Source organism: Mercurialis annua, linkage group LG5 (assembly GCF_937616625.2).
Source record: "Mercurialis annua linkage group LG5, ddMerAnnu1.2, whole genome shotgun sequence".
In the NCBI taxonomy this organism is placed as follows: Eukaryota; Viridiplantae; Streptophyta; class Magnoliopsida; order Malpighiales; family Euphorbiaceae; genus Mercurialis; species Mercurialis annua.
The window spans coordinates 41,696,615-41,720,817 of NC_065574.1; the positions used below are offsets into that span (position 1 = coordinate 41,696,615).

The window sequence follows — 24,203 nt, forward strand, 5'->3', positions numbered from 1 at the left end:
AGGCAGCAGATATATACGATGATCGTGCAAGGTGTGACGGGTGCGATCATACCAGCACTAATGCACCGGATCCCATCAGAACTCCGAAGTTAAACGTGCTTGGGCGAGAGCAGTACTAGGATGGGTGACCTCCTGGGAAGTCCTCGTGTTGCACCCCTTTTTGGCATTTTTGCGGTCCGCGCCTGCATTTTTTTAATTATTATCGCCTATCGCGTAAACGAGTAACGAGCAACGAGCACCGGTGAATTGCAATGCAGGGACTAAACGGGAAATATGAAAAAGTTCAGGGACCAAAACGTACTTTTAAAGATAGTTTTTATTTTGGTTGAATGAGTTGCAAGGCAGCAGATATATACGATGATCGTGCAAGGTGTGACGGGTGCGATCATACCAGCACTAATGCACCGGATCCCATCAGAACTCCGAAGTTAAACGTGCTTGGGCGAGAGCAGTACTAGGATGGGTGACCTCCTGGGAAGTCCTCGTGTTGCACCCCTTTTTGGCATTTTTGCGGTCCGCGCCTGCATTTTTTTAATTATTATCGCCTATCGCGTAAACAGAACGAGTAACGAGTAACGAGCAACGAGCACCGGTGAATTGCAATGCAGGGACTAAACGGGAAATATGAAAAAGTTCAGGGACCAAAACGTACTTTTAAAGATATTTTTTATTTTGGTTGAATGAGTTGCAAGGCAGCAGATATATACGATGATCGTGCAAGGTGTGACGGGTGCGATCATACCAGCACTAATGCACCGGATCCCATCAGAACTCCGAAGTTAAACGTGCTTGGGCGAGAGCAGTACTAGGATGGGTGACCTCCTGGGAAGTCCTCGTGTTGCACCCCTTTTTTGCATTTTTGCGGTCCGCGCCTGCATTTTTTTAATTATTATCGCCTATCGCGTAAACAGAACGAGTAACGAGCAACGAGCACCGGTGAATTGCAATGCAGGGACTAAACGGGAAAATGAAAAAGTTCAGGGACCAAAACGTACTTTTAAAGATATTTTTTATTTTGGTTGAATGAGTTGCAAGGCAGCAGATATATACGATGATCGTGCAAGGTGTGACGGGTGCGATCATACCAGCACTAATGCACCGGATCCCATCAGAACTCCGAAGTTAAACGTGCTTGGGCGAGAGCAGTACTAGGATGGGTGACCTCCTGGGAAGTCCTCGTGTTGCACCCCTTTTTGGCATTTTTGCGGTCCGCGCCTGCATTTTTTTAATTATTATCGCCTATCGCGTAAACAGAACGAGTAACGAGTAACGAGCAACGAGCACCGGTGAATTGCAATGCAGGGACTAAACGGGAAATATGAAAAAGTTCAGGGACCAAAACGTACTTTTAAAGATATTTTTTATTTTGGTTGAATGAGTTGCAAGGCAGCAGATATATACGATGATCGTGCAAGGTGTGACGGGTGCGATCATACCAGCACTAATGCACCGGATCCCATCAGAACTCCGAAGTTAAACGTGCTTGGGCGAGAGCAGTACTAGGATGGGTGACCTCCTGGGAAGTCCTCGTGTTGCACCCCTTTTTTGCATTTTTGCGGTCCGCGCCTGCATTTTTTTAATTATTATCGCCTATCGCGTAAACAGAACGAGTAACGAGCAACGAGCACCGGTGAATTGCAATGCAGGGACTAAACGGGAAAATGAAAAAGTTCAGGGACCAAAACGTACTTTTAAAGATATTTTTTATTTTGGTTGAATGAGTTGCAAGGCAGCAGATATATACGATGATCGTGCAAGGTGTGACGGGTGCGATCATACCAGCACTAATGCACCGGATCCCATCAGAACTCCGAAGTTAAACGTGCTTGGGCGAGAGCAGTACTAGGATGGGTGACCTCCTGGGAAGTCCTCGTGTTGCACCCCTTTTTGGCATTTTTGCGGTCCGCGCCTGCATTTTTTTAATTATTATCGCCTATCGCGTAAACAGAACGAGTAACGAGTAACGAGCAACGAGCACCGGTGAATTGCAATGCAGGGACTAAACGGGAAATATGAAAAAGTTCAGGGACCAAAACGTACTTTTAAAGATATTTTTTATTTTGGTTGAATGAGTTGCAAGGCAGCAGATATATACGATGATCGTGCAAGGTGTGACGGGTGCGATCATACCAGCACTAATGCACCGGATCCCATCAGAACTCCGAAGTTAAACGTGCTTGGGCGAGAGCAGTACTAGGATGGGTGACCTCCTGGGAAGTCCTCGTGTTGCACCCCTTTTTTGCATTTTTGCGGTCCGCGCCTGCATTTTTTTAATTATTATCGCCTATCGCGTAAACAGAACGAGTAACGAGTAACGAGCAACGAGCACCGGTGAATTGCAATGCAGGGACTAAACGGGAAAAATGAAAAAGTTCAGGGACCAAAACGTACTTTTAAAGATATTTTTTATTTTGGTTGAATGAGTTGCAAGGCAGCAGATATATACGATGATCGTGCAAGGTGTGACGGGTGCGATCATACCAGCACTAATGCACCGGATCCCATCAGAACTCCGTAGTTAAACGTGCTTGGGCGAGAGCAGTACTAGGATGGGTGACCTCCTGGGAAGTCCTCGTGTTGCACCCCTTTTTTGCATTTTTGCGGTCCGCGCCTGCATTTTTTTAATTATTATCGCCTATCGCGTAAACAGAACGAGTAACGAGCACCGGTGAATTGCAATGCAGGGACTAAACGGGAAATATGAAAAAGTTCAGGGACCAAAACGTACTTTTAAAGATATTTTTTATTTTGGTTGAATGAGTTGCAAGGCAGCAGATATATACGATGATCGTGCAAGGTGTGACGGGTGCGATCATACCAGCACTAATGCACCGGATCCCATCAGAACTCCGAAGTTAAACGTGCTTGGGCGAGAGCAGTACTAGGATGGGTGACCTCCTGGGAAGTCCTCGTGTTGCACCCCTTTTTGGCATTTTTGCGGTCCGCGCCTGCATTTTTTTAATTATTATCGCCTATCGCGTAAACGAGTAACGAGCAACGAGCACCGGTGAATTGCAATGCAGGGACTAAACGGGAAATATGAAAAAGTTCAGGGACCAAAACGTACTTTTAAAGATAGTTTTTATTTTGGTTGAATGAGTTGCAAGGCAGCAGATATATACGATGATCGTGCAAGGTGTGACGGGTGCGATCATACCAGCACTAATGCACCGGATCCCATCAGAACTCCGAAGTTAAACGTGCTTGGGCGAGAGCAGTACTAGGATGGGTGACCTCCTGGGAAGTCCTCGTGTTGCACCCCTTTTTGGCATTTTTGCGGTCCGCGCCTGCATTTTTTTAATTATTATCGCCTATCGCGTAAACAGAACGAGTAACGAGTAACGAGCAACGAGCACCGGTGAATTGCAATGCAGGGACTAAACGGGAAATATGAAAAAGTTCAGGGACCAAAACGTACTTATAAAGATATTTTTTATTTTGGTTGAATGAGTTGCAAGGCAGCAGATATATACGATGATCGTGCAAGGTGTGACGGGTGCGATCATACCAGCACTAATGCACCGGATCCCATCAGAACTCCGAAGTTAAACGTGCTTGGGCGAGAGCAGTACTAGGATGGGTGACCTCCTGGGAAGTCCTCGTGTTGCACCCCTTTTTTGCATTTTTGCGGTCCGCGCCTGCATTTTTTTAATTATTATCGCCTATCGCGTAAACAGAACGAGTAACGAGTAACGAGCAACGAGCACCGGTGAATTGCAATGCAGGGACTAAACGGGAAAATGAAAAAGTTCAGGGACCAAAACGTACTTTTAAAGATATTTTTTATTTTGGTTGAATGAGTTGCAAGGCAGCAGATATATACGATGATCGTGCAAGGTGTGACGGGTGCGATCATACCAGCACTAATGCACCGGATCCCATCAGAACTCCGAAGTTAAACGTGCTTGGGCGAGAGCAGTACTAGGATGGGTGACCTCCTGGGAAGTCCTCGTGTTGCACCCCTTTTTGGCATTTTTGCGGTCCGCGCCTGCATTTTTTTTATTATTATCGCCTATCGCGTAAACGAGTAACGAGCAACGAGCACCGGTGAATTGCAATGCAGGGACTAAACGGGAAATATGAAAAAGTTCAGGGACCAAAACGTACTTTTAAAGATAGTTTTTATTTTGGTTGAATGAGTTGCAAGGCAGCAGATATATACGATGATCGTGCAAGGTGTGACGGGTGCGATCATACCAGCACTAATGCACCGGATCCCATCAGAACTCCGAAGTTAAACGTGCTTGGGCGAGAGCAGTACTAGGATGGGTGACCTCCTGGGAAGTCCTCGTGTTGCACCCCTTTTTGGCATTTTTGCGGTCCGCGCCTGCATTTTTTTAATTATTATCGCCTATCGCGTAAACAGAACGAGTAACGAGTAACGAGCAACGAGCACCGGTGAATTGCAATGCAGGGACTAAACGGGAAATATGAAAAAGTTCAGGGACCAAAACGTACTTTTAAAGATATTTTTTATTTTGGTTGAATGAGTTGCAAGGCAGCAGATATATACGATGATCGTGCAAGGTGTGACGGGTGCGATCATACCAGCACTAATGCACCGGATCCCATCAGAACTCCGAAGTTAAACGTGCTTGGGCGAGAGCAGTACTAGGATGGGTGACCTCCTGGGAAGTCCTCGTGTTGCACCCCTTTTTTGCATTTTTGCGGTCCGCGCCTGCATTTTTTTAATTATTATCGCCTATCGCGTAAACAGAACGAGTAACGAGTAACGAGCAACGAGTAACGAGCAACGAGCACCGGTGAATTGCAATGCAGGGACTAAACGGGAAAATGAAAAAGTTCAGGGACCAAAACGTACTTTTAAAGATATTTTTTATTTTGGTTGAATGAGTTGCAAGGCAGCAGATATATACGATGATCGTGCAAGGTGTGACGGGTGCGATCATACCAGCACTAATGCACCGGATCCCATCAGAACTCCGAAGTTAAACGTGCTTGGGCGAGAGCAGTACTAGGATGGGTGACCTCCTGGGAAGTCCTCGTGTTGCACCCCTTTTTGGCATTTTTGCGGTCCGCGCCTGCATTTTTTTAATTATTATCGCCTATCGCGTAAACAGAACGAGTAACGAGTAACGAGCAACGAGCACCGGTGAATTGCAATGCAGGGACTAAACGGGAAATATGAAAAAGTTCAGGGACCAAAACGTACTTTTAAAGATATTTTTTATTTTGGTTGAATGAGTTGCAAGGCAGCAGATATATACGATGATCGTGCAAGGTGTGACGGGTGCGATCATACCAGCACTAATGCACCGGATCCCATCAGAACTCCGAAGTTAAACGTGCTTGGGCGAGAGCAGTACTAGGATGGGTGACCTCCTGGGAAGTCCTCGTGTTGCACCCCTTTTTTGCATTTTTGCGGTCCGCGCCTGCATTTTTTTAATTATTATCGCCTATCGCGTAAACAGAACGAGTAACGAGTAACGAGCAACGAGCACCGGTGAATTGCAATGCAGGGACTAAACGGGAAAATGAAAAAGTTCAGGGACCAAAACGTACTTTTAAAGATATTTTTTATTTTGGTTGAATGAGTTGCAAGGCAGCAGATATATACGATGATCGTGCAAGGTGTGACGGGTGCGATCATACCAGCACTAATGCACCGGATCCCATCAGAACTCCGAAGTTAAACGTGCTTGGGCGAGAGCAGTACTAGGATGGGTGACCTCCTGGGAAGTCCTCGTGTTGCACCCCTTTTTGGCATTTTTGCGGTCCGCGCCTGCATTTTTTTTATTATTATCGCCTATCGCGTAAACGAGTAACGAGCAACGAGCACCGGTGAATTGCAATGCAGGGACTAAACGGGAAATATGAAAAAGTTCAGGGACCAAAACGTACTTTTAAAGATAGTTTTTATTTTGGTTGAATGAGTTGCAAGGCAGCAGATATATACGATGATCGTGCAAGGTGTGACGGGTGCGATCATACCAGCACTAATGCACCGGATCCCATCAGAACTCCGAAGTTAAACGTGCTTGGGCGAGAGCAGTACTAGGATGGGTGACCTCCTGGGAAGTCCTCGTGTTGCACCCCTTTTTGGCATTTTTGCGGTCCGCGCCTGCATTTTTTTAATTATTATCGCCTATCGCGTAAACAGAACGAGTAACGAGTAACGAGCAACGAGCACCGGTGAATTGCAATGCAGGGACTAAACGGGAAATATGAAAAAGTTCAGGGACCAAAACGTACTTTTAAAGATATTTTTTATTTTGGTTGAATGAGTTGCAAGGCAGCAGATATATACGATGATCGTGCAAGGTGTGACGGGTGCGATCATACCAGCACTAATGCACCGGATCCCATCAGAACTCCGAAGTTAAACGTGCTTGGGCGAGAGCAGTACTAGGATGGGTGACCTCCTGGGAAGTCCTCGTGTTGCACCCCTTTTTTGCATTTTTGCGGTCCGCGCCTGCATTTTTTTAATTATTATCGCCTATCGCGTAAACAGAACGAGTAACGAGTAACGAGCAACGAGCACCGGTGAATTGCAATGCAGGGACTAAACGGGAAAATGAAAAAGTTCAGGGACCAAAACGTACTTTTAAAGATATTTTTTATTTTGGTTGAATGAGTTGCAAGGCAGCAGATATATACGATGATCGTGCAAGGTGTGACGGGTGCGATCATACCAGCACTAATGCACCGGATCCCATCAGAACTCCGAAGTTAAACGTGCTTGGGCGAGAGCAGTACTAGGATGGGTGACCTCCTGGGAAGTCCTCGTGTTGCACCCCTTTTTGGCATTTTTGCGGTCCGCGCCTGCATTTTTTTTATTATTATCGCCTATCGCGTAAACGAGTAACGAGCAACGAGCACCGGTGAATTGCAATGCAGGGACTAAACGGGAAATATGAAAAAGTTCAGGGACCAAAACGTACTTTTAAAGATAGTTTTTATTTTGGTTGAATGAGTTGCAAGGCAGCAGATATATACGATGATCGTGCAAGGTGTGACGGGTGCGATCATACCAGCACTAATGCACCGGATCCCATCAGAACTCCGAAGTTAAACGTGCTTGGGCGAGAGCAGTACTAGGATGGGTGACCTCCTGGGAAGTCCTCGTGTTGCACCCCTTTTTGGCATTTTTGCGGTCCGCGCCTGCATTTTTTTAATTATTATCGCCTATCGCGTAAACAGAACGAGTAACGAGTAACGAGCAACGAGCACCGGTGAATTGCAATGCAGGGACTAAACGGGAAATATGAAAAAGTTCAGGGACCAAAACGTACTTTTAAAGATATTTTTTATTTTGGTTGAATGAGTTGCAAGGCAGCAGATATATACGATGATCGTGCAAGGTGTGACGGGTGCGATCATACCAGCACTAATGCACCGGATCCCATCAGAACTCCGAAGTTAAACGTGCTTGGGCGAGAGCAGTACTAGGATGGGTGACCTCCTGGGAAGTCCTCGTGTTGCACCCCTTTTTTGCATTTTTGCGGTCCGCGCCTGCATTTTTTTAATTATTATCGCCTATCGCGTAAACAGAACGAGTAACGAGTAACGAGCAACGAGCACCGGTGAATTGCAATGCAGGGACTAAACGGGAAATATGAAAAAGTTCAGGGACCAAAACGTACTTTTAAAGATATTTTTTATTTTGGTTGAATGAGTTGCAAGGCAGCAGATATATACGATGATCGTGCAAGGTGTGACGGGTGCGATCATACCAGCACTAATGCACCGGATCCCATCAGAACTCCGAAGTTAAACGTGCTTGGGCGAGAGCAGTACTAGGATGGGTGACCTCCTGGGAAGTCCTCGTGTTGCACCCCTTTTTGGCATTTTTGCGGTCCGCGCCTGCATTTTTTTAATTATTATCGCCTATCGCGTAAACAGAACGAGTAACGAGCACCGGTGAATTGCAATGCAGGGACTAAACGGGAAATATGAAAAAGTTCAGGGACCAAAACGTACTTTTAAAGATATTTTTTATTTTGGTTGAATGAGTTGCAAGGCAGCAGATATATACGATGATCGTGCAAGGTGTGACGGGTGCGATCATACTAGCACTAATGCACCATATCCCATCAGAACTCCGAAGTTAAACGTGATTGGGTGAGAGCAGTACTAGGATGGGTGACCTCCTGGGAAGTCCTCGTGTTGCACCCCTTTTTTGCATTTTTGCGGTCCGCGCCTGCATTTTTTTAATTATTATCGCCTATCGCGTAAACAGAACGAGTAACGAGTAACGAGCAACGAGCACCGGTGAATTGCAATGCAGGGACTAAACGGGAAATATGAAAAAGTTCAGGGACCAAAACGTACTTTTAAAGATAGTTTTTATTTTGGTTGAATGAGTTGCAAGGCAGCAGATATATACGATGATCGTGCAAGGTGTGACGGGTGCGATCATACCAGCACTAATGCACCGGATCCCATCAGAACTCCGTAGTTAAACGTGCTTGGGCGAGAGCAGTACTAGGATGGGTGACCTCCTGGGAAGTCCTCGTGTTGCACCCCTTTTTTGCATTTTTGCGGTCCGCGCCTGCATTTTTTTAATTATTATCGCCTATCGCGTAAACAGAACGAGTAACGAGCACCGGTGAATTGCAATGCAGGGACTAAACGGGAAATATGAAAAAGTTCAGGGACCAAAACGTACTTTTAAAGATAGTTTTTATTTTGGTTGAATGAGTTGCAAGGCAGCAGATATATACGATGATCGTGCAAGGTGTGACGGGTGCGATCATACCAGCACTAATGCACCGGATCCCATCAGAACTCCGAAGTTAAACGTGCTTGGGCGAGAGCAGTACTAGGATGGGTGACCTCCTGGGAAGTCCTCGTGTTGCACCCCTTTTTGGCATTTTTGCGGTCCGCGCCTGCATTTTTTTAATTATTATCGCCTATCGCGTAAACAGAACGAGTAAAGAGTAACGAGCACCGGTGAATTGAAATGCAGGGACTAAACGGGAAATATGAAAAAGTTCAGGGACCAAAACGTACTTTTAAAGATAGTTTTTATTTTGGTTGAATGAGTTGCAAGGCAGCAGATATATACGATGATCGTGCAAGGTGTGACGGGTGCGATCATACTAGCACTAATGCACCGGATCCCATCAGAACTCCGAAGTTAAACGTGATTGGGCGAGAGCAGTACTAGGATGGGTGACCTCCTGGGAAGTCCTCGTGTTGCACCCCTTTTTTGCATTTTTGCGGTCCGCGCCTGCATTTTTTTAATTATTATCGCCTATCGCGTAAACAGAACGAGTAACGAGCACCGGTGAATTGCAATGCAGGGACTAAACGGGAAATATGAAAAAGTTCAGGGACCAAAACGTACTTTTAAAGATAGTTTTTATTTTGGTTGAATGAGTTGCAAGGCAGCAGATATATACGATGATCGTGCAAGGTGTGACGGGTGCGATCATACCAGCACTAATGCACCGGATCCCATCAGAACTCCGTAGTTAAACGTGTTTGGGCGAGAGCAGTACTAGGATGGGTGACCTCCTGGGAAGTCCTCGTATTGCACCCCTTTTTTGCATTTTTGCGGTCCGCGCCTGCATTTTTTTAATTATTATCGCCTATCGCGTAAACAGAACGAGTAACGAGCACCGGTGAATTGCAATGCAGGGACTAAACGGGAAATATGAAAAAGTTCAGGGACCAAAACGTACTTTTAAAGATAGTTTTTATTTTGGTTGAATGAGTTGCAAGGCAGCAGATATATACGATGATCGTGCAAGGTGTGACGGGTGCGATCATACTAGCACTAATGCACCGGATCCCATCAGAACTCCGAAGCTAAACGTGCTTGGGCGAGAGCAGTACTAGGATGGGTGACCTCCTGGGAAGTCCTCGTGTTGCACCCCTTTTTTGCATTTTTGCGGTCCGCGCCTGCATTTTTTTAATTATTATCGCCTATCGCGTAAACAGAACGAGTAACGAGCACCGGTGAATTGCAATGCAGGGACTAAACGGGAAATATGAAAAAGTTCAGGGACCAAAACGTACTTTTAAAGATAGTTTTTATTTTGGTTGAATGAGTTGCAAGGCAGCAGATATATACGATGATCGTGCAAGGTGTGACGGGTGCGATCATACCAGCACTAATGCACCGGATCCCATCAGAACTCCGAAGTTAAACGTGCTTGGGCGAGAGCAGTACTAGGATGGGTGACCTCCTGGGAAGTCCTCGTGTTGCACCCCTTTTTTGCATTTTTGCGGTCCGCGCCTGCATTTTTTTAATTATTATCGCCTATCGCGTAAACAGAACGAGTAACGAGCACCGGTGAATTGCAATGCAGGGACTAAACGGGAAATATGAAAAAGTTCAGGGACCAAAACGTACTTTTAAAGATAGTTTTTATTTTGGTTGAATGAGTTGCAAGGCAGCAGATATATACGATGATCGTGCAAGGTGTGACGGGTGCGATCATACCAGCACTAATGCACCGGATCCCATCAGAACTCCGAAGTTAAACGTGCTTGGGCGAGAGCAGTACTAGGATGGGTGACCTCCTGGGAAGTCCTCGTGTTGCACCCCTTTTTTGCATTTTTGCGGTCCGCGCCTGCATTTTTTTAATTATTATCGCCTATCGCGTAAACAGAACGAGTAACGAGCACCGGTGAATTGCAATGCAGGGACTAAACGGGAAATATGAAAAAGTTCAGGGACCAAAACGTACCTTTAAAGATATTTTTTATTTTGGTTGAATGAGTTGCAAGGCAGCAGATATATACGATGATCGTGCAAGGTGTGACGGGTGCGATCATACTAGCACTAATGCACCGGATCCCATCAGAACTCCGAAGCTAAACGTGATTGGGCGAGAGCAGTACTAGGATGGGTGACCTCCTGGGAAGTCCTCGTGTTGCACCCCTTTTTTGCATTTTTGCGGTCCGCGCCTGCATTTTTTTAATTATTATCGCCTATCGCGTAAACAGAACGAGTAACGAGCACCGGTGAATTGCAATGCAGGGACTAAACGGGAAATATGAAAAAGTTCAGGGACCAAAACGTACTTTTAAAGATAGTTTTTATTTTGGTTGAATGAGTTGCAAGGCAGCAGATATATACGATGATCGTGCAAGGTGTGACGGGTGCGATCATACCAGCACTAATGCACCGGATCCCATCAGAACTCCGAAGTTAAACGTGCTTGGGCGAGAGCAGTACTAGGATGGGTGACCTCCTGGGAAGTCCTCGTGTTGCACCCCTTTTTTGCATTTTTGCGGTCCGCGCCTGCATTTTTTTAATTATTATCGCCTATCGCGTAAACAGAACGAGTAACGAGCACCGGTGAATTGCAATGCAGGGACTAAACGGGAAATATGAAAAAGTTCAGGGACCAAAACGTACTTTTAAAGATATTTTTTATTTTGGTTGAATGAGTTGCAAGGCAGCAGATATATACGATGATCGTGCAAGGTGTGACGGGTGCGATCATACCAGCACTAATGCACCGGATCCCATCAGAACTCCGAAGTTAAACGTGATTGGGCGAGAGCAGTACTAGGATGGGTGACCTCCTGGGAAGTCCTCGTGTTGCACCCCTTTTTTGCATTTTTGCGGTCCGCGCCTGCATTTTTTTAATTATTATCGCCTATCGCGTAAACAGAACGAGTAACGAGCACCGGTGAATTGCAATGCAGGGACTAAACGGGAAATATGAAAAAGTTCAGGGACCAAAACGTACTTTTAAAGATAGTTTTTATTTTGGTTGAATGAGTTGCAAGGCAGCAGGTATATACGATGATCGTGCAAGGTGTGACGGGTGCGATCATACCAGCACTAATGCACCGGATCCCATCAGAACTCCGAAGTTAAACGTGCTTGGGCGAGAGCAGTACTAGGATGGGTGACCTCCTTTGAAGTCCTCGTGTTGCACCCCTTTTTTGCATTTTTGCGGTCCGCGCCTGCATTTTTTTAATTATTATCGCCTATCGCGTAAACAGAACGAGTAACGAGCACCGGTGAATTGCAATGCAGGGACTAAACGGGAAATATGAAAAAGTTCAGGGACCAAAACGTACTTTTAAAGATAGTTTTTATTTTGGTTGAATGAGTTGCAAGGCAGCAGATATATACGATGATCGTGCAAGGTGTGACGGGTGCGATCATACCAGCACTAATGCACCGGATCCCATCAGAACTCCGAAGTTAAACGTGATTGGGCGAGAGCAGTACTAGGATGGGTGACCTCCTGGGAAGTCCTCGTGTTGCACCCCTTTTTTGCATTTTTGCGGTCCGCGCCTGCATTTTTTTAATTATTATCGCCTATCGCGTAAACAGAACGAGTAACGAGCACCGGTGAATTGCAATGCAGGGACTAAACGGGAAATATGAAAAAGTTCAGGGACCAAAACGTACTTTTAAAGATATTTTTTATTTTGGTTGAATGAGTTGCAAGGCAGCAGATATATACGATGATCGTGCAAGGTGTGACGGGTGCGATCATACTAGCACTAATGCACCGGATCCCATCAGAACTCCGAAGTTAAACGTGCTTGGGCGAGAGCAGTACTAGGATGGGTGACCTCCTGGGAAGTCCTCGTGTTGCACCCCTTTTTTGCATTTTTGCGGTCCGCGCCTGCATTTTTTTAATTATTATCGCCTATCGCGTAAACAGAACGAGTAACGAGCACCGGTGAATTGCAATGCAGGGACTAAACGGGAAATATGAAAAAGTTCAGGGACCAAAACGTACTTTTAAAGATATTTTTTATTTTGGTTGAATGAGTTGCAAGGCAGCATATATATACGATGATCGTGCAAGGTGTGACGGGTGCGATCATACCAGCACTAATGCACCGGATCCCATCAGAACTCCGAAGTTAAACGTGCTTGGGCGAGAGCAGTACTAGGATGGGTGACCTCCTGGGAAGTCCTCGTGTTGCACCCCTTTTTTGCATTTTTGCGGTCCGCGCCTGCATTTTTTTAATTATTATCGCCTATCGCGTAAACAGAACGAGTAACGAGCACCGGTGAATTGCAATGCAGGGACTAAACGGGAAATATGAAAAAGTTCAGGGACCAAAACGTACTTTTAAAGATATTTTTTATTTTGGTTGAATGAGTTGCAAGGCAGCAGATATATACGATGATCGTGCAAGGTGTGACGGGTGCGATCATACCAGCACTAATGCACCGGATCCCATCAGAACTCCGAAGTTAAACGTGCTTGGGCGAGAGCAGTACTAGGATGGGTGACCTCCTGGGAAGTCCTCGTGTTGCACCCCTTTTTTGCATTTTTGCGGTCCGCGCCTGCATTTTTTTAATTATTATCGCCTATCGCGTAAACAGAACGAGTAACGAGCACCGGTGAATTGCAATGCAGGGACTAAACGGGAAATATGAAAAAGTTCAGGGACCAAAACGTACTTTTAAAGATAGTTTTTATTTTGGTTGAATGAGTTGCAAGGCAGCAGATATATACGATGATCGTGCAAGGTGTGACGGGTGCGATCATACCAGCACTAATGCACCGGATCCCATCAGAACTCCGAAGTTAAACGTGCTTGGGCGAGAGCAGTACTAGGATGGGTGACCTCCTGGGAAGTCCTCGTGTTGCACCCCTTTTTTGCATTTTTGCGGTCCGCGCCTGCATTTTTTTAATTATTATCGCCTATCGCGTAAACAGAACGAGTAACGAGTAACGAGCACCGGTGAATTACAATGCAGGGACTAAACGGGAAATATGAAAAAGTTCAGGGACCAAAACGTACTTTTAAAGATATTTTTTATTTTGGTTGAATGAGTTGCAAGGCAGCATATATATACGATGATCGTGCAAGGTGTGACGGGTGCGATCATACCAGCACTAATGCACCGGATCCCATCAGAACTCCGAAGTTAAACGTGCTTGGGCGAGAGCAGTACTAGGATGGGTGACCTCCTGGGAAGTCCTCGTGTTGCACCCCTTTTTTGCATTTTTGCGGTCCGCGCCTGCATTTTTTTAATTATTATCGCCTATCGCGTAAACAGAACGAGTAACGAGCACCGGTGAATTGCAATGCAGGGACTAAACGGGAAATATGAAAAAGTTCAGGGACCAAAACGTACTTTTAAAGATATTTTTTATTTTGGTTGAATGAGTTGCAAGGCAGCAGATATATACGATGATCGTGCAAGGTGTGACGGGTGCGATCATACCAGCACTAATGCACCGGATCCCATCAGAACTCCGAAGTTAAACGTGCTTGGGCGAGAGCAGTACTAGGATGGGTGACCTCCTGGGAAGTCCTCGTGTTGCACCCCTTTTTTGCATTTTTGCGGTCCGCGCCTGCATTTTTTTAATTATTATCGCCTATCGCGTAAACAGAACGAGTAACGAGCACCGGTGAATTGCAATGCAGGGACTAAACGGGAAATATGAAAAAGTTCAGGGACCAAAACGTACTTTTAAAGATATTTTTTATTTTGGTTGAATGAGTTGCAAGGCAGCAGATATATACGATGATCGTGCAAGGTGTGACGGGTGAGATCATACCAGCACTAATGCACCGGATCCCATCAGAACTCCGAAGTTAAACGTGCTTGGGCGAGAGCAGTACTAGGATGGGTGACCTCCTGGGAAGTCCTCGTGTTGCACCCCTTTTTTGCATTTTTGCGGTCCGCGCCTGCATTTTTTTAATTATTATCGCCTATCGCGTAAACAGAACGAGTAACGAGCACCGGTGAATTGCAATGCAGGGACTAAACGGGAAATATGAAAAAGTTCAGGGACCAAAACGTACTTTTAAAGATATTTTTTATTTTGGTTGAATGAGTTGCAAGGCAGCAGATATATACGATGATCGTGCAAGGTGTGACGGGTGCGATCATACCAGCACTAATGCACCGGATCCCATCAGAACTCCGAAGTTAAACGTGCTTGGGCGAGAGCAGTACTAGGATGGGTGACCTCCTGGGAAGTCCTCGTGTTGCACCCCTTTTTTGCATTTTTGCGGTCCGCGCCTGCATTTTTTTAATTATTATCGCCTATCGCGTAAACAGAACGAGTAACGAGCACCGGTGAATTGCAATGCAGGGACTAAACGGGAAATATGAAAAAGTTCAGGGACCAAAACGTACCTTTAAAGATATTTTTTATTTTGGTTGAATGAGTTGCAAGGCAGCAGATATATACGATGATCGTGCAAGGTGTGACGGGTGCGATCATACTAGCACTAATGCACCGGATCCCATCAGAACTCCGAAGTTAAACGTGATTGGGCGAGAGCAGTACTAGGATGGGTGACCTCCTGGGAAGTCCTCGTGTTGCACCCCTTTTTTGCATTTTTGCGGTCCGCGCCTGCATTTTTTTAATTATTATCGCCTATCGCGTAAACAGAACGAGTAACGAGCACCGGTGAATTGCAATGCAGGGACTAAACGGGAAATATGAAAAAGTTCAGGGACCAAAACGTACTTTTAAAGATAGTTTTTATTTTGGTTGAATGAGTTGCAAGGCAGCAGATATATACGATGATCGTGCAAGGTGTGACGGGTGCGATCATACCAGCACTAATGCACCGGATCCCATCAGAACTCCGAAGTTAAACGTGATTGGGCGAGAGCAGTACTAGGATGGGTGACCTCCTGGGAAGTCCTCGTGTTGCACCCCTTTTTTGCATTTTTGCGGTCCGCGCCTGCATTTTTTTAATTATTATCGCCTATCGCGTAAACAGAACGAGTAACGAGCACCGGTGAATTGCAATGCAGGGACTAAACGGGAAATATGAAAAAGTTCAGGGACCAAAACGTACTTTTAAAGATAGTTTTTATTTTGGTTGAATGAGTTGCAAGGCAGCAGATATATACGATGATCGTGCAAGGTGTGACGGGTGCGATCATACCAGCACTAATGCACCGGATCCCATCAGAACTCCGAAGTTAAACGTGATTGGGCGAGAGCAGTACTAGGATGGGTGACCTCCTGGGAAGTCCTCGTGTTGCACCCCTTTTTTGCATTTTTGCGGTCCGCGCCTGCATTTTTTTAATTATTATCGCCTATCGCGTAAACAGAACGAGTAACGAGCACCGGTGAATTGCAATGCAGGGACTAAACGGGAAATATGAAAAAGTTCAGGGACCAAAACGTACTTTTAAAGATATTTTTTATTTTGGTTGAATGAGTTGCAAGGCAGCAGATATATACGATGATCGTGCAAGGTGTGACGGGTGCGATCATTCCAGCACTAATGCACCGGATCCCATCAGAACTCCGAAGTTAAACGTGATTGGGCGAGAGCAGTACTAGGATGGGTGACCTCCTGGGAAGTCCTCGTGTTGCACCCCTTTTTTGCATTTTTGCGGTCCGCGCCTGCATTTTTTTAATTATTATCGCCTATCGCGTAAACAGAACGAGTAACGAGCACCGGTGAATTGCAATGCAGGGACTAAACGGGAAATATGAAAAAGTTCAGGGACCAAAACGTACTTTTAAAGATAGTTTTTATTTTGGTTGAATGAGTTGCAAGGCAGCAGGTATATACGATGATCGTGCAAGGTGTGACGGGTGCGATCATACCAGCACTAATGCACCGGATCCCATCAGAACTCCGAAGTTAAACGTGCTTGGGCGAGAGCAGTACTAGGATGGGTGACCTCCTGGGAAGTCCTCGTGTTGCACCCCTTTTTTGCATTTTTGCGGTCCGCGCCTGCATTTTTTTAATTATTATCGCCTATCGCGTAAACAAAACGAGTAACGAGCACCGGTGAATTGCAATGCAGGGACTAAACGGGAAATATGAAAAAGTTCAGGGACCAAAACGTACTTTTAAAGATATTTTTTATTTTGGTTGAATGAGTTGCAAGGCAGCAGGTATATACGATGATCGTGCAAGGTGTGACGGGTGCGATCATACCAGCACTAATGCACCGGATCCCATCAGAACTCCGAAGTTAAACGTGCTTGGGCGAGAGCAGTACTAGGATGGGTGACCTCCTGGGAAGTCCTCGTGTTGCACCCCTTTTTTGCATTTTTGCGGTCCGCGCCTGCATTTTTTTAATTATTATCGCCTATCGCGTAAACAGAACGAGTAACGAGCACCGGTGAATTGCAATGCAGGGACTAAACGGGAAATATGAAAAAGTTCAGGGACCAAAACGTACTTTTAAAGATATTTTTTATTTTGGTTGAATGAGTTGCAAGGCAGCAGGTATATACGATGATCGTGCAAGGTGTGACGGGTGCGATCATACCAGCACTAATGCACCGGATCCCATCAGAACTCCGAAGTTAAACGTGATTGGCGAGAGCAGTACTAGGATGGGTGACCTCCTGGGAAGTCCTCGTGTTGCACCCCTTTTTTGCATTTTTGCGGTCCGCGCCTGCATTTTTTTAATTATTATCGCCTATCGCGTAAACAGAACGAGTAACGAGCACCGGTGAATTGCAATGCAGGGACTAAACGGGAAATATGAAAAAGTTCAGGGACCAAAACGTACTTTTAAAGATATTTTTTATTTTGGTTGAATGAGTTGCAAGGCAGCAGATATATACGATGATCGTGCAAGGTGTGACGGGTGCGATCATACTAGCACTAATGCACCGGATCCCATCAGAACTCCGAAGTTAAACGTGCTTGGGCGAGAGCAGTACTAGGATGGGTGACCTCCTGGGAAGTCCTCGTGTTGCACCCCTTTTTTGCATTTTTGCGGTCCGCGCCTGCATTTTTTTAATTATTATCGCCTATCGCGTAAACAGAACGAGTAACGAGCACCGGTGAATTGCAATGCAGGGACTAAACGGGAAATATGAAAAAGTTCAGGGACCAAAACGTACTTTTAAAGATATTTTTTATTTTGGTTGAATGAGTTGCAAGGCAGCATATATATACGATGATCGTGCAAGGTGTGACGGGTGCGATCATACCAGCACTAATGCACCGGATCCCATCAGAACTCCGAAGTTAAACGTGCTTGGGCGAGAGCAGTACTAGGATGGGTGACCTCCTGGGAAGTCCTCGTGTTGCACCCCTTTTTTGCATTTTTGCGGTCCGCGCCTGCATTTTTTTAATTATTATCGCCTATCGCGTAAACAGAACGAGTAACGAGCACCGGTGAATTGCAATGCAGGGACTAAACGGGAAATATGAAAAAGTTCAGGGACCAAAACGTACTTTTAAAGATATTTTTTATTTTGGTTGAATGAGTTGCAAGGCAGCAGATATATACGATGATCGTGCAAGGTGTGACGGGTGCGATCATACCAGCACTAATGCACCGGATCCCATCAGAACTCCGAAGTTAAACGTGCTTGGGCGAGAGCAGTACTAGGATGGGTGACCTCCTGGGAAGTCCTCGTGTTGCACCCCTTTTTTGCATTTTTGCGGTCCGCGCCTGCATTTTTTTAATTATTATCGCCTATCGCGTAAACAGAACGAGTAACGAGCACCGGTGAATTGCAATGCAGGGACTAAACGGGAAATATGAAAAAGTTCAGGGACCAAAACGTACTTTTAAAGATATTTTTTATTTTGGTTGAATGAGTTGCAAGGCAGCAGATATATACGATGATCGTGCAAGGTGTGACGGGTGCGATCATACCAGCACTAATGCACCGGATCCCATCAGAACTCCGAAGTTAAACGTGCTTGGGCGAGAGCAGTACTAGGATGGGTGACCTCCTGGGAAGTCCTCGTGTTGCACCCCTTTTTTGCATTTTTGCGGTCCGCGCCTGCATTTTTTTAATTATTATCGCCTATCGCGTAAACAGAACGAGTAACGAGTAACGAGCACCGGTGAATTGCAATGCAGGGACTAAACGGGAAATATGAAAAAGTTCAGGGACCAAAACGTACTTTTAAAGATATTTTTTATTTTGGTTGAATGAGTTGCAAGGCAGCATATATATACGATGATCGTGCAAGGTGTGACGGGTGCGATCATACCAGCACTAATGCACCGGATCCCATCAGAACTCCGAAGTTAAACGTGCTTGGGCGAGAGCAGTACTAGGATGGGTGACCTCCTGGGAAGTCCTCGTGTTGCACCCCTTTTTTGCATTTTTGCGGTCCGCGCCTGCATTTTTTTAATTATTATCGCCTATCGCGTAAACAGAACGAGTAACGAGCACCGGTGAATTGCAATGCAGGGACTAAACGGGAAATATGAAAAAGTTCAGGGACCAAAACGTACTTTTAAAGATATTTTTTATGTTGGTTGAATGAGTTGCAAGGCAGCAGATATATACGATGATCGTGCAAGGTGTGACGGGTGCGATCATACCAGCACTAATGCACCGGATCCCATCAGAACTCCGAAGTTAAACGTGCTTGGGCGAGAGCAGTACTAGGATGGGTGACCTCCTGGGAAGTCCTCGTGTTGCACCCCTTTTTTGCATTTTTGCGGTCCGCGCCTGCATTTTTTTAATTATTATCGCCTATCGCGTAAACAGAACGAGTAACGAGCACCGGTGAATTGCAATGCAGGGACTAAACGGGAAATATGAAAAAGTTCAGGGACCAAAACGTACTTTTAAAGATATTTTTTATTTTGGTTGAATGAGTTGCAAGGCAGCAGATATATACGATGATCGTGCAAGGTGTGACGGGTGAGATCATACCAGCACTAATGCACCGGATCCCATCAGAACTCCGAAGTTAAACGTGCTTGGGCGAGAGCAGTACTAGGATGGGTGACCTCCTGGGAAGTCCTCGTGTTGCACCCCTTTTTTGCATTTTTGCGGTCCGCGCCTGCATTTTTTTAATTATTATCGCCTATCGCGTAAACAGAACGAGTAACGAGCACCGGTGAATTGCAATGCAGGGACTAAACGGGAAATATGAAAAAGTTCAGGGACCAAAACGTACTTTTAAAGATATTTTTTATTTTGGTTGAATGAGTTGCAAGGCAGCAGATATATACGATGATCGTGCAAGGTGTGACGGGTGCGATCATACCAGCACTAATGCACCGGATCCCATCAGAACTCCGAAGTTAAACGTGCTTGGGCGAGAGCAGTACTAGGATGGGTGACCTCCTGGGAAGTCCTCGTGTTGCACCCCTTTTTTGCATTTTTGCGGTCCGCGCCTGCAATTTTTTAATTATTATCGCCTATCGCGTAAACAGAACGAGTAACGAGCACCGGTGAATTGCAATGCAGGGACTAAACGGGAAATATGAAAAAGTTCAGGGACCAAAACGTACCTTTAAAGATATTTTTTATTTTGGTTGAATGAGTTGCAAGGCAGCAGATATATACGATGATCGTGCAAGGTGTGACGGGTGCGATCATACTAGCACTAATGCACCGGATCCCATCAGAACTCCGAAGTTAAACGTGATTGGGCGAGAGCAGTACTAGGATGGGTGACCTCCTGGGAAGTCCTCGTGTTGCACCCCTTTTTTGCATTTTTGCGGTCCGCGCCTGCATTTTTTTAATTATTATCGCCTATCGCGTAAACAGAACGAGTAACGAGCACCGGTGAATTGCAATGCAGGGACTAAACGGGAAATATGAAAAAGTTCAGGGACCAAAACGTACTTTTAAAGATATTTTTTATTTTGGTTGAATGAGTTGCAAGGCAGCAGATATATACGATGATCGTGCAAGGTGTGACGGGTGCGATCATACCAGCACTAATGCACCGGATCCCATCAGAACTCCGAAGATAAACGTGCTTGGGCGAGAGCAGTACTAGGATGGGTGACCTCCTGGGAAGTCCTCGTGTTGCACCCCTTTTTTGCATTTTTGCGGTCCGCGCCTGCATTTTTTTAATTATTATCGCCTATCGCGTAAACAGAACGAGTAACGAGCACCGGTGAATTGCAATGCAGGGACTAAACGGGAAATATGAAAAAGTTCAGGGACCAAAACGTACTTTTAAAGATATTTTTTTATTTTGGTTGAATGAGTTGCAAGGCAGCAGATATATACGATGATCGTGCAAGGTGTGACGGGTGCGATCATACCAGCACTAATGCACCGGATCCCATCAGAACTCCGAAGTTAAACGTGCTTGGGCGAGAGCAGTACTAGGATGGGTGACCTCCTGGGAAGTCCTCGTGTTGCACCCCTTTTTTGCATTTTTGCGGTCCGCGCCTGCATTTTTTTAATTATTATCGCCTATCGCGTAAACAGAACGAGTAACGAGCACCGGTGAATTGCAATGCAGGGACTAAACGGGAAATATGAAAAAGTTCAGGGACCAAAACGTACTTTTAAAGATATTTTTTATTTTGGTTGAATGAGTTGCAAGGCAGCAGATATATACGATGATCGTGCAAGGTGTGACGGGTGCGATCATACTAGCACTAATGCACCGGATCCCATCAGAACTCCGAAGTTAAACGTGATTGGGCGAGAGCAGTACTAGGATGGGTGACCTCCTGGGAAGTCCTCGTGTTGCACCCCTTTTTTGCATTTTTGCGGTCCGCGCCTGCATTTTTTTAATTATTATCGCCTATCGCGTAAACAGAACGAGTAACGAGCACCGGTGAATTGCAATGCAGGGACTAAACGGGAAATATGAAAAAGTTCAGGGACCAAAACGTACTTTTAAAGATAGTTTTTATTTTGGTTGAATGAGTTGCAAGGCAGCAGGTATATACGATGATCGTGCAAGGTGTGACGGGTGCGATCATACCAGCACTAATGCACCGGATCCCATCAGAACTCCGAAGTTAAACGTGCTTGGGCGAGAGCAGTACTAGGATGGGTGACCTCCTGGGAAGTCCTCGTGTTGCACCCCTTTTTTGCATTTTTGCGGTCCGCGCCTGCATTTTTTTAATTATTATCGCCTATCGCGTAAACAGAACGAGTAACGAGCACCGGTGAATTGCAATGCAGGGACTAAACGGGAAATATGAAAAAGTTCAGGGACCAAAACGTACTTTTAAAGATATTTTTTATTTTGGTTGAATGAGTTGCAAGGCAGCAGATATATACGATGATCGTGCAAGGTGTGACGGGTGCGATCATACCAGCACTAATGCACCGGATCCCATCAGAACTCCGAAGTTAAACGTGCTTGGGCGAGAGCAGTACTAGGATGGGTGACCTCCTGGGAAGTCCTCGTGTTGCACCCCTTTTTTGCATTTTTGCGGTCCGCGCCTGCATTTTTTTAATTATTATCGCCTATCGCGTAAACAGAACGAGTAACGAGCACCGGTGAATTGCAATGCAGGGACTAAACGGGAAATATGAAAAAGTTCAGGGACCAAAACGTACTTTTAAAGATATTTTTTATTTTGGTTGAATGAGTTGCAAGGCAGCAGATATATACGATGATCGTGCAAGGTGTGACGGGTGCGATCATACCAGCACTAATGCACCGGATCCCATCAGAACTCCGAAGTTAAACGTGCTTGGGCGAGAGCAGTACTAGGATGGGTGACCTCCTGGGAAGTCCTCGTGTTGCACCCCTTTTTTGCATTTTTGCGGTCCGCGCCTGCATTTTTTTAATTATTATCGCCTATCGCGTAAACAGAACGAGTAACGAGTAACGAGCACCGGTGAATTGCAATGCAGGGACTAAACGGGAAATATGAAAAAGTTCAGGGACCAAAACGTACTTTTAAAGATATTTTTTATTTTGGTTGAATGAGTTGCAAGGCAGCATATATATACGATGATCGTGCAAGGTGTGACGGGTGCGATCATACCAGCACTAATGCACCGGATCCCATCAGAACTCCGAAGTTAAACGTGCTTGGGCGAGAGCAGTACTAGGATGGGTGACCTCCTGGGAAGTCCTCGTGTTGCACCCCTTTTTTGCATTTTTGCGGTCCGCGCCTGCATTTTTTTAATTATTATCGCCTATCGCGTAAACAGAACGAGTAACGAGCACCGGTGAATTGCAATGCAGGGACTAAACGGGAAATATGAAAAAGTTCAGGGACCAAAACGTACTTTTAAAGATATTTTTTATTTTGGTTGAATGAGTTGCAAGGCAGCAGATATATACGATGATCGTGCAAGGTGTGACGGGTGCGATCATACCAGCACTAATGCACCGGATCCCATCAGAACTCCGAAGTTAAACGTGCTTGGGCGAGAGCAGTACTAGGATGGGTGACCTCCTGGGAAGTCCTCGTGTTGCACCCCTTTTTTGCATTTTTGCGGTCCGCGCCTGCATTTTTTTAATTATTATCGCCTATCGCGTAAACAGAACGAGTAACGAGTAACGAGCACCGGTGAATTGCAATGCAGGGACTAAACGGGAAATATGAAAAAGTTCAGGGACCAAAACGTACTTTTAAAGATATTTTTTATTTTGGTTGAATGAGTTGCAAGGCAGCATATATATACGATGATCGTGCAAGGTGTGACGGGTGCGATCATACCAGCACTAATGCACCGGATCCCATCAGAACTCCGAAGTTAAACGTGCTTGGGCGAGAGCAGTACTAGGATGGGTGACCTCCTGGGAAGTCCTTGTGTTGCACCCCTTTTTTGCATTTTTGCGGTCCGCGCCTGCATTTTTTTAATTATTATCGCCTATCGCGTAAACAGAACGAGTAACGAGCACCGGTGAATTGCAATGCAGGGACTAAACGGGAAATATGAAAAAGTTCAGGGACCAAAACGTACTTTTAAAGATATTTTTTATTTTGGTTGAATGAGTTGCAAGGCAGCAGATATATACGATGATCGTGCAAGGTGTGACGGGTGCGATCATACCAGCACTAATGCACCGGATCCCATCAGAACTCCGAAGTTAAACGTGCTTGGGCGAGAGCAGTACTAGGATGGGTGACCTCCTGGGAAGTCCTCGTGTTGCACCCCTTTTTTGCATTTTTGCGGTCCGCGCCTGCATTTTTTTAATTATTATCGCCTATCGCGTAAACAGAACGAGTAACGAGCACCGGTGAATTGCAATGCAGGGACTAAACGGGAAATATGAAAAAGTTCAGGGACCAAAACGTACTTTTAAAGATATTTTTTATTTTGGTTGAATGAGTTGCAAGGCAGCAGATATATACGATGATCGTGCAAGGTGTGACGGGTGAGATCATACCAGCACTAATGCACCGGATCCCATCAGAACTCCGAAGTTAAACGTGCTTGGGCGAGAGCAGTACTAGGATGGGTGACCTCCTGGGAAGTCCTCGTGTTGCACCCCTTTTTTGCATTTTTGCGGTCCGCGCCTGCATTTTTTTAATTATTATCGCCTATCGCGTAAACAGAACGAGTAACGAGCACCGGTGAATTGCAATGCAGGGACTAAACGGGAAATATGAAAAAGTTCAGGGACCAAAACGTACTTTTAAAGATATTTTTTATTTTGGTTGAATGAGTTGC

At 45.5% G+C, this 24,203-nt stretch overlaps 71 non-coding genes across 71 annotated transcripts; all 71 read left to right on the top strand.

Annotated features, from left to right (window-relative positions):
• The first annotated feature begins 38 nt into the window (after positions 1–38).
• On the top strand, positions 39–157 carry LOC126683537 (5S ribosomal RNA). The gene has a single exon (XR_007641757.1). It is a non-coding gene; the product is annotated as a 5S ribosomal RNA (ribosomal RNA).
• Positions 158–377: 220 nt separating this feature from the next.
• LOC126683538 (5S ribosomal RNA) lies at positions 378–496 on the top strand. Its single transcript, XR_007641758.1, has one exon. It is a non-coding gene; the product is annotated as a 5S ribosomal RNA (ribosomal RNA).
• Positions 497–728: 232 nt separating this feature from the next.
• On the top strand, positions 729–847 carry LOC126683539 (5S ribosomal RNA). Its single transcript, XR_007641759.1, has one exon. It is a non-coding gene; the product is annotated as a 5S ribosomal RNA (ribosomal RNA).
• A 224-nt stretch (positions 848–1,071) lies between these two features.
• Positions 1,072–1,190, top strand: LOC126683541 (5S ribosomal RNA). The gene has a single exon (XR_007641760.1). It is a non-coding gene; the product is annotated as a 5S ribosomal RNA (ribosomal RNA).
• Positions 1,191–1,422: 232 nt separating this feature from the next.
• On the top strand, positions 1,423–1,541 carry LOC126683542 (5S ribosomal RNA). The gene has a single exon (XR_007641761.1). It is a non-coding gene; the product is annotated as a 5S ribosomal RNA (ribosomal RNA).
• Positions 1,542–1,765: 224 nt separating this feature from the next.
• Positions 1,766–1,884, top strand: LOC126683544 (5S ribosomal RNA). The gene has a single exon (XR_007641763.1). It is a non-coding gene; the product is annotated as a 5S ribosomal RNA (ribosomal RNA).
• A 232-nt stretch (positions 1,885–2,116) lies between these two features.
• LOC126683545 (5S ribosomal RNA) lies at positions 2,117–2,235 on the top strand. Its single transcript, XR_007641764.1, has one exon. It is a non-coding gene; the product is annotated as a 5S ribosomal RNA (ribosomal RNA).
• A 232-nt stretch (positions 2,236–2,467) lies between these two features.
• Positions 2,468–2,586, top strand: LOC126684422 (5S ribosomal RNA). Its single transcript, XR_007642602.1, has one exon. It is a non-coding gene; the product is annotated as a 5S ribosomal RNA (ribosomal RNA).
• Positions 2,587–2,804: 218 nt separating this feature from the next.
• On the top strand, positions 2,805–2,923 carry LOC126683546 (5S ribosomal RNA). Its single transcript, XR_007641765.1, has one exon. It is a non-coding gene; the product is annotated as a 5S ribosomal RNA (ribosomal RNA).
• A 220-nt stretch (positions 2,924–3,143) lies between these two features.
• Positions 3,144–3,262, top strand: LOC126683547 (5S ribosomal RNA). The gene has a single exon (XR_007641766.1). It is a non-coding gene; the product is annotated as a 5S ribosomal RNA (ribosomal RNA).
• Positions 3,263–3,494: 232 nt separating this feature from the next.
• Positions 3,495–3,613, top strand: LOC126683548 (5S ribosomal RNA). Its single transcript, XR_007641767.1, has one exon. It is a non-coding gene; the product is annotated as a 5S ribosomal RNA (ribosomal RNA).
• A 231-nt stretch (positions 3,614–3,844) lies between these two features.
• LOC126683549 (5S ribosomal RNA) lies at positions 3,845–3,963 on the top strand. Its single transcript, XR_007641768.1, has one exon. It is a non-coding gene; the product is annotated as a 5S ribosomal RNA (ribosomal RNA).
• Positions 3,964–4,183: 220 nt separating this feature from the next.
• Positions 4,184–4,302, top strand: LOC126683550 (5S ribosomal RNA). The gene has a single exon (XR_007641769.1). It is a non-coding gene; the product is annotated as a 5S ribosomal RNA (ribosomal RNA).
• A 232-nt stretch (positions 4,303–4,534) lies between these two features.
• LOC126683551 (5S ribosomal RNA) lies at positions 4,535–4,653 on the top strand. The gene has a single exon (XR_007641770.1). It is a non-coding gene; the product is annotated as a 5S ribosomal RNA (ribosomal RNA).
• Positions 4,654–4,898: 245 nt separating this feature from the next.
• LOC126683552 (5S ribosomal RNA) lies at positions 4,899–5,017 on the top strand. Its single transcript, XR_007641771.1, has one exon. It is a non-coding gene; the product is annotated as a 5S ribosomal RNA (ribosomal RNA).
• A 232-nt stretch (positions 5,018–5,249) lies between these two features.
• LOC126683553 (5S ribosomal RNA) lies at positions 5,250–5,368 on the top strand. The gene has a single exon (XR_007641772.1). It is a non-coding gene; the product is annotated as a 5S ribosomal RNA (ribosomal RNA).
• Positions 5,369–5,599: 231 nt separating this feature from the next.
• LOC126683555 (5S ribosomal RNA) lies at positions 5,600–5,718 on the top strand. Its single transcript, XR_007641774.1, has one exon. It is a non-coding gene; the product is annotated as a 5S ribosomal RNA (ribosomal RNA).
• Positions 5,719–5,938: 220 nt separating this feature from the next.
• LOC126683556 (5S ribosomal RNA) lies at positions 5,939–6,057 on the top strand. Its single transcript, XR_007641775.1, has one exon. It is a non-coding gene; the product is annotated as a 5S ribosomal RNA (ribosomal RNA).
• A 232-nt stretch (positions 6,058–6,289) lies between these two features.
• On the top strand, positions 6,290–6,408 carry LOC126683557 (5S ribosomal RNA). Its single transcript, XR_007641776.1, has one exon. It is a non-coding gene; the product is annotated as a 5S ribosomal RNA (ribosomal RNA).
• A 231-nt stretch (positions 6,409–6,639) lies between these two features.
• LOC126683558 (5S ribosomal RNA) lies at positions 6,640–6,758 on the top strand. The gene has a single exon (XR_007641777.1). It is a non-coding gene; the product is annotated as a 5S ribosomal RNA (ribosomal RNA).
• Positions 6,759–6,978: 220 nt separating this feature from the next.
• On the top strand, positions 6,979–7,097 carry LOC126683559 (5S ribosomal RNA). The gene has a single exon (XR_007641778.1). It is a non-coding gene; the product is annotated as a 5S ribosomal RNA (ribosomal RNA).
• Positions 7,098–7,329: 232 nt separating this feature from the next.
• Positions 7,330–7,448, top strand: LOC126683561 (5S ribosomal RNA). Its single transcript, XR_007641780.1, has one exon. It is a non-coding gene; the product is annotated as a 5S ribosomal RNA (ribosomal RNA).
• Positions 7,449–7,680: 232 nt separating this feature from the next.
• Positions 7,681–7,799, top strand: LOC126683562 (5S ribosomal RNA). Its single transcript, XR_007641781.1, has one exon. It is a non-coding gene; the product is annotated as a 5S ribosomal RNA (ribosomal RNA).
• Positions 7,800–8,017: 218 nt separating this feature from the next.
• On the top strand, positions 8,018–8,136 carry LOC126685111 (5S ribosomal RNA). The gene has a single exon (XR_007643263.1). It is a non-coding gene; the product is annotated as a 5S ribosomal RNA (ribosomal RNA).
• A 232-nt stretch (positions 8,137–8,368) lies between these two features.
• On the top strand, positions 8,369–8,487 carry LOC126684423 (5S ribosomal RNA). Its single transcript, XR_007642603.1, has one exon. It is a non-coding gene; the product is annotated as a 5S ribosomal RNA (ribosomal RNA).
• A 218-nt stretch (positions 8,488–8,705) lies between these two features.
• LOC126683563 (5S ribosomal RNA) lies at positions 8,706–8,824 on the top strand. Its single transcript, XR_007641782.1, has one exon. It is a non-coding gene; the product is annotated as a 5S ribosomal RNA (ribosomal RNA).
• Positions 8,825–9,049: 225 nt separating this feature from the next.
• On the top strand, positions 9,050–9,168 carry LOC126685051 (5S ribosomal RNA). The gene has a single exon (XR_007643207.1). It is a non-coding gene; the product is annotated as a 5S ribosomal RNA (ribosomal RNA).
• A 218-nt stretch (positions 9,169–9,386) lies between these two features.
• Positions 9,387–9,505, top strand: LOC126684890 (5S ribosomal RNA). Its single transcript, XR_007643055.1, has one exon. It is a non-coding gene; the product is annotated as a 5S ribosomal RNA (ribosomal RNA).
• Positions 9,506–9,723: 218 nt separating this feature from the next.
• On the top strand, positions 9,724–9,842 carry LOC126684795 (5S ribosomal RNA). Its single transcript, XR_007642964.1, has one exon. It is a non-coding gene; the product is annotated as a 5S ribosomal RNA (ribosomal RNA).
• Positions 9,843–10,060: 218 nt separating this feature from the next.
• Positions 10,061–10,179, top strand: LOC126683564 (5S ribosomal RNA). The gene has a single exon (XR_007641783.1). It is a non-coding gene; the product is annotated as a 5S ribosomal RNA (ribosomal RNA).
• A 218-nt stretch (positions 10,180–10,397) lies between these two features.
• On the top strand, positions 10,398–10,516 carry LOC126683565 (5S ribosomal RNA). Its single transcript, XR_007641784.1, has one exon. It is a non-coding gene; the product is annotated as a 5S ribosomal RNA (ribosomal RNA).
• A 218-nt stretch (positions 10,517–10,734) lies between these two features.
• LOC126685063 (5S ribosomal RNA) lies at positions 10,735–10,853 on the top strand. Its single transcript, XR_007643218.1, has one exon. It is a non-coding gene; the product is annotated as a 5S ribosomal RNA (ribosomal RNA).
• Positions 10,854–11,071: 218 nt separating this feature from the next.
• Positions 11,072–11,190, top strand: LOC126683567 (5S ribosomal RNA). Its single transcript, XR_007641786.1, has one exon. It is a non-coding gene; the product is annotated as a 5S ribosomal RNA (ribosomal RNA).
• Positions 11,191–11,408: 218 nt separating this feature from the next.
• Positions 11,409–11,527, top strand: LOC126684977 (5S ribosomal RNA). The gene has a single exon (XR_007643137.1). It is a non-coding gene; the product is annotated as a 5S ribosomal RNA (ribosomal RNA).
• Positions 11,528–11,745: 218 nt separating this feature from the next.
• Positions 11,746–11,864, top strand: LOC126684930 (5S ribosomal RNA). The gene has a single exon (XR_007643093.1). It is a non-coding gene; the product is annotated as a 5S ribosomal RNA (ribosomal RNA).
• Positions 11,865–12,082: 218 nt separating this feature from the next.
• Positions 12,083–12,201, top strand: LOC126684978 (5S ribosomal RNA). The gene has a single exon (XR_007643138.1). It is a non-coding gene; the product is annotated as a 5S ribosomal RNA (ribosomal RNA).
• Positions 12,202–12,419: 218 nt separating this feature from the next.
• LOC126684572 (5S ribosomal RNA) lies at positions 12,420–12,538 on the top strand. Its single transcript, XR_007642745.1, has one exon. It is a non-coding gene; the product is annotated as a 5S ribosomal RNA (ribosomal RNA).
• A 218-nt stretch (positions 12,539–12,756) lies between these two features.
• LOC126683568 (5S ribosomal RNA) lies at positions 12,757–12,875 on the top strand. The gene has a single exon (XR_007641787.1). It is a non-coding gene; the product is annotated as a 5S ribosomal RNA (ribosomal RNA).
• A 218-nt stretch (positions 12,876–13,093) lies between these two features.
• Positions 13,094–13,212, top strand: LOC126683569 (5S ribosomal RNA). Its single transcript, XR_007641788.1, has one exon. It is a non-coding gene; the product is annotated as a 5S ribosomal RNA (ribosomal RNA).
• Positions 13,213–13,430: 218 nt separating this feature from the next.
• Positions 13,431–13,549, top strand: LOC126683570 (5S ribosomal RNA). Its single transcript, XR_007641789.1, has one exon. It is a non-coding gene; the product is annotated as a 5S ribosomal RNA (ribosomal RNA).
• Positions 13,550–13,774: 225 nt separating this feature from the next.
• On the top strand, positions 13,775–13,893 carry LOC126683571 (5S ribosomal RNA). The gene has a single exon (XR_007641790.1). It is a non-coding gene; the product is annotated as a 5S ribosomal RNA (ribosomal RNA).
• A 218-nt stretch (positions 13,894–14,111) lies between these two features.
• On the top strand, positions 14,112–14,230 carry LOC126683572 (5S ribosomal RNA). Its single transcript, XR_007641791.1, has one exon. It is a non-coding gene; the product is annotated as a 5S ribosomal RNA (ribosomal RNA).
• A 218-nt stretch (positions 14,231–14,448) lies between these two features.
• LOC126684951 (5S ribosomal RNA) lies at positions 14,449–14,567 on the top strand. Its single transcript, XR_007643114.1, has one exon. It is a non-coding gene; the product is annotated as a 5S ribosomal RNA (ribosomal RNA).
• A 218-nt stretch (positions 14,568–14,785) lies between these two features.
• On the top strand, positions 14,786–14,904 carry LOC126683573 (5S ribosomal RNA). Its single transcript, XR_007641792.1, has one exon. It is a non-coding gene; the product is annotated as a 5S ribosomal RNA (ribosomal RNA).
• A 218-nt stretch (positions 14,905–15,122) lies between these two features.
• Positions 15,123–15,241, top strand: LOC126685052 (5S ribosomal RNA). The gene has a single exon (XR_007643208.1). It is a non-coding gene; the product is annotated as a 5S ribosomal RNA (ribosomal RNA).
• Positions 15,242–15,459: 218 nt separating this feature from the next.
• On the top strand, positions 15,460–15,578 carry LOC126684979 (5S ribosomal RNA). The gene has a single exon (XR_007643139.1). It is a non-coding gene; the product is annotated as a 5S ribosomal RNA (ribosomal RNA).
• A 218-nt stretch (positions 15,579–15,796) lies between these two features.
• LOC126684980 (5S ribosomal RNA) lies at positions 15,797–15,915 on the top strand. Its single transcript, XR_007643140.1, has one exon. It is a non-coding gene; the product is annotated as a 5S ribosomal RNA (ribosomal RNA).
• A 218-nt stretch (positions 15,916–16,133) lies between these two features.
• LOC126685028 (5S ribosomal RNA) lies at positions 16,134–16,252 on the top strand. The gene has a single exon (XR_007643186.1). It is a non-coding gene; the product is annotated as a 5S ribosomal RNA (ribosomal RNA).
• A 218-nt stretch (positions 16,253–16,470) lies between these two features.
• LOC126683574 (5S ribosomal RNA) lies at positions 16,471–16,589 on the top strand. The gene has a single exon (XR_007641793.1). It is a non-coding gene; the product is annotated as a 5S ribosomal RNA (ribosomal RNA).
• Positions 16,590–16,807: 218 nt separating this feature from the next.
• LOC126683575 (5S ribosomal RNA) lies at positions 16,808–16,926 on the top strand. The gene has a single exon (XR_007641794.1). It is a non-coding gene; the product is annotated as a 5S ribosomal RNA (ribosomal RNA).
• Positions 16,927–17,144: 218 nt separating this feature from the next.
• LOC126685088 (5S ribosomal RNA) lies at positions 17,145–17,262 on the top strand. The gene has a single exon (XR_007643241.1). It is a non-coding gene; the product is annotated as a 5S ribosomal RNA (ribosomal RNA).
• Positions 17,263–17,480: 218 nt separating this feature from the next.
• LOC126684573 (5S ribosomal RNA) lies at positions 17,481–17,599 on the top strand. The gene has a single exon (XR_007642746.1). It is a non-coding gene; the product is annotated as a 5S ribosomal RNA (ribosomal RNA).
• Positions 17,600–17,817: 218 nt separating this feature from the next.
• Positions 17,818–17,936, top strand: LOC126683577 (5S ribosomal RNA). The gene has a single exon (XR_007641795.1). It is a non-coding gene; the product is annotated as a 5S ribosomal RNA (ribosomal RNA).
• A 218-nt stretch (positions 17,937–18,154) lies between these two features.
• On the top strand, positions 18,155–18,273 carry LOC126683579 (5S ribosomal RNA). The gene has a single exon (XR_007641797.1). It is a non-coding gene; the product is annotated as a 5S ribosomal RNA (ribosomal RNA).
• A 218-nt stretch (positions 18,274–18,491) lies between these two features.
• Positions 18,492–18,610, top strand: LOC126683580 (5S ribosomal RNA). The gene has a single exon (XR_007641798.1). It is a non-coding gene; the product is annotated as a 5S ribosomal RNA (ribosomal RNA).
• A 225-nt stretch (positions 18,611–18,835) lies between these two features.
• Positions 18,836–18,954, top strand: LOC126683581 (5S ribosomal RNA). Its single transcript, XR_007641799.1, has one exon. It is a non-coding gene; the product is annotated as a 5S ribosomal RNA (ribosomal RNA).
• A 218-nt stretch (positions 18,955–19,172) lies between these two features.
• LOC126683582 (5S ribosomal RNA) lies at positions 19,173–19,291 on the top strand. Its single transcript, XR_007641800.1, has one exon. It is a non-coding gene; the product is annotated as a 5S ribosomal RNA (ribosomal RNA).
• A 218-nt stretch (positions 19,292–19,509) lies between these two features.
• LOC126684952 (5S ribosomal RNA) lies at positions 19,510–19,628 on the top strand. Its single transcript, XR_007643115.1, has one exon. It is a non-coding gene; the product is annotated as a 5S ribosomal RNA (ribosomal RNA).
• A 218-nt stretch (positions 19,629–19,846) lies between these two features.
• On the top strand, positions 19,847–19,965 carry LOC126683583 (5S ribosomal RNA). Its single transcript, XR_007641801.1, has one exon. It is a non-coding gene; the product is annotated as a 5S ribosomal RNA (ribosomal RNA).
• Positions 19,966–20,183: 218 nt separating this feature from the next.
• Positions 20,184–20,302, top strand: LOC126685053 (5S ribosomal RNA). The gene has a single exon (XR_007643209.1). It is a non-coding gene; the product is annotated as a 5S ribosomal RNA (ribosomal RNA).
• Positions 20,303–20,520: 218 nt separating this feature from the next.
• Positions 20,521–20,639, top strand: LOC126684745 (5S ribosomal RNA). Its single transcript, XR_007642915.1, has one exon. It is a non-coding gene; the product is annotated as a 5S ribosomal RNA (ribosomal RNA).
• A 219-nt stretch (positions 20,640–20,858) lies between these two features.
• LOC126683584 (5S ribosomal RNA) lies at positions 20,859–20,977 on the top strand. Its single transcript, XR_007641802.1, has one exon. It is a non-coding gene; the product is annotated as a 5S ribosomal RNA (ribosomal RNA).
• Positions 20,978–21,195: 218 nt separating this feature from the next.
• On the top strand, positions 21,196–21,314 carry LOC126685054 (5S ribosomal RNA). The gene has a single exon (XR_007643210.1). It is a non-coding gene; the product is annotated as a 5S ribosomal RNA (ribosomal RNA).
• Positions 21,315–21,532: 218 nt separating this feature from the next.
• On the top strand, positions 21,533–21,651 carry LOC126683585 (5S ribosomal RNA). The gene has a single exon (XR_007641803.1). It is a non-coding gene; the product is annotated as a 5S ribosomal RNA (ribosomal RNA).
• A 218-nt stretch (positions 21,652–21,869) lies between these two features.
• LOC126683586 (5S ribosomal RNA) lies at positions 21,870–21,988 on the top strand. Its single transcript, XR_007641804.1, has one exon. It is a non-coding gene; the product is annotated as a 5S ribosomal RNA (ribosomal RNA).
• A 218-nt stretch (positions 21,989–22,206) lies between these two features.
• LOC126683587 (5S ribosomal RNA) lies at positions 22,207–22,325 on the top strand. The gene has a single exon (XR_007641805.1). It is a non-coding gene; the product is annotated as a 5S ribosomal RNA (ribosomal RNA).
• A 225-nt stretch (positions 22,326–22,550) lies between these two features.
• LOC126683588 (5S ribosomal RNA) lies at positions 22,551–22,669 on the top strand. Its single transcript, XR_007641806.1, has one exon. It is a non-coding gene; the product is annotated as a 5S ribosomal RNA (ribosomal RNA).
• Positions 22,670–22,887: 218 nt separating this feature from the next.
• Positions 22,888–23,006, top strand: LOC126683590 (5S ribosomal RNA). The gene has a single exon (XR_007641808.1). It is a non-coding gene; the product is annotated as a 5S ribosomal RNA (ribosomal RNA).
• Positions 23,007–23,231: 225 nt separating this feature from the next.
• Positions 23,232–23,350, top strand: LOC126684387 (5S ribosomal RNA). The gene has a single exon (XR_007642567.1). It is a non-coding gene; the product is annotated as a 5S ribosomal RNA (ribosomal RNA).
• A 218-nt stretch (positions 23,351–23,568) lies between these two features.
• On the top strand, positions 23,569–23,687 carry LOC126683591 (5S ribosomal RNA). Its single transcript, XR_007641809.1, has one exon. It is a non-coding gene; the product is annotated as a 5S ribosomal RNA (ribosomal RNA).
• A 218-nt stretch (positions 23,688–23,905) lies between these two features.
• LOC126684953 (5S ribosomal RNA) lies at positions 23,906–24,024 on the top strand. The gene has a single exon (XR_007643116.1). It is a non-coding gene; the product is annotated as a 5S ribosomal RNA (ribosomal RNA).
• The last annotated feature ends 179 nt before the right edge of the window (positions 24,025–24,203 follow it).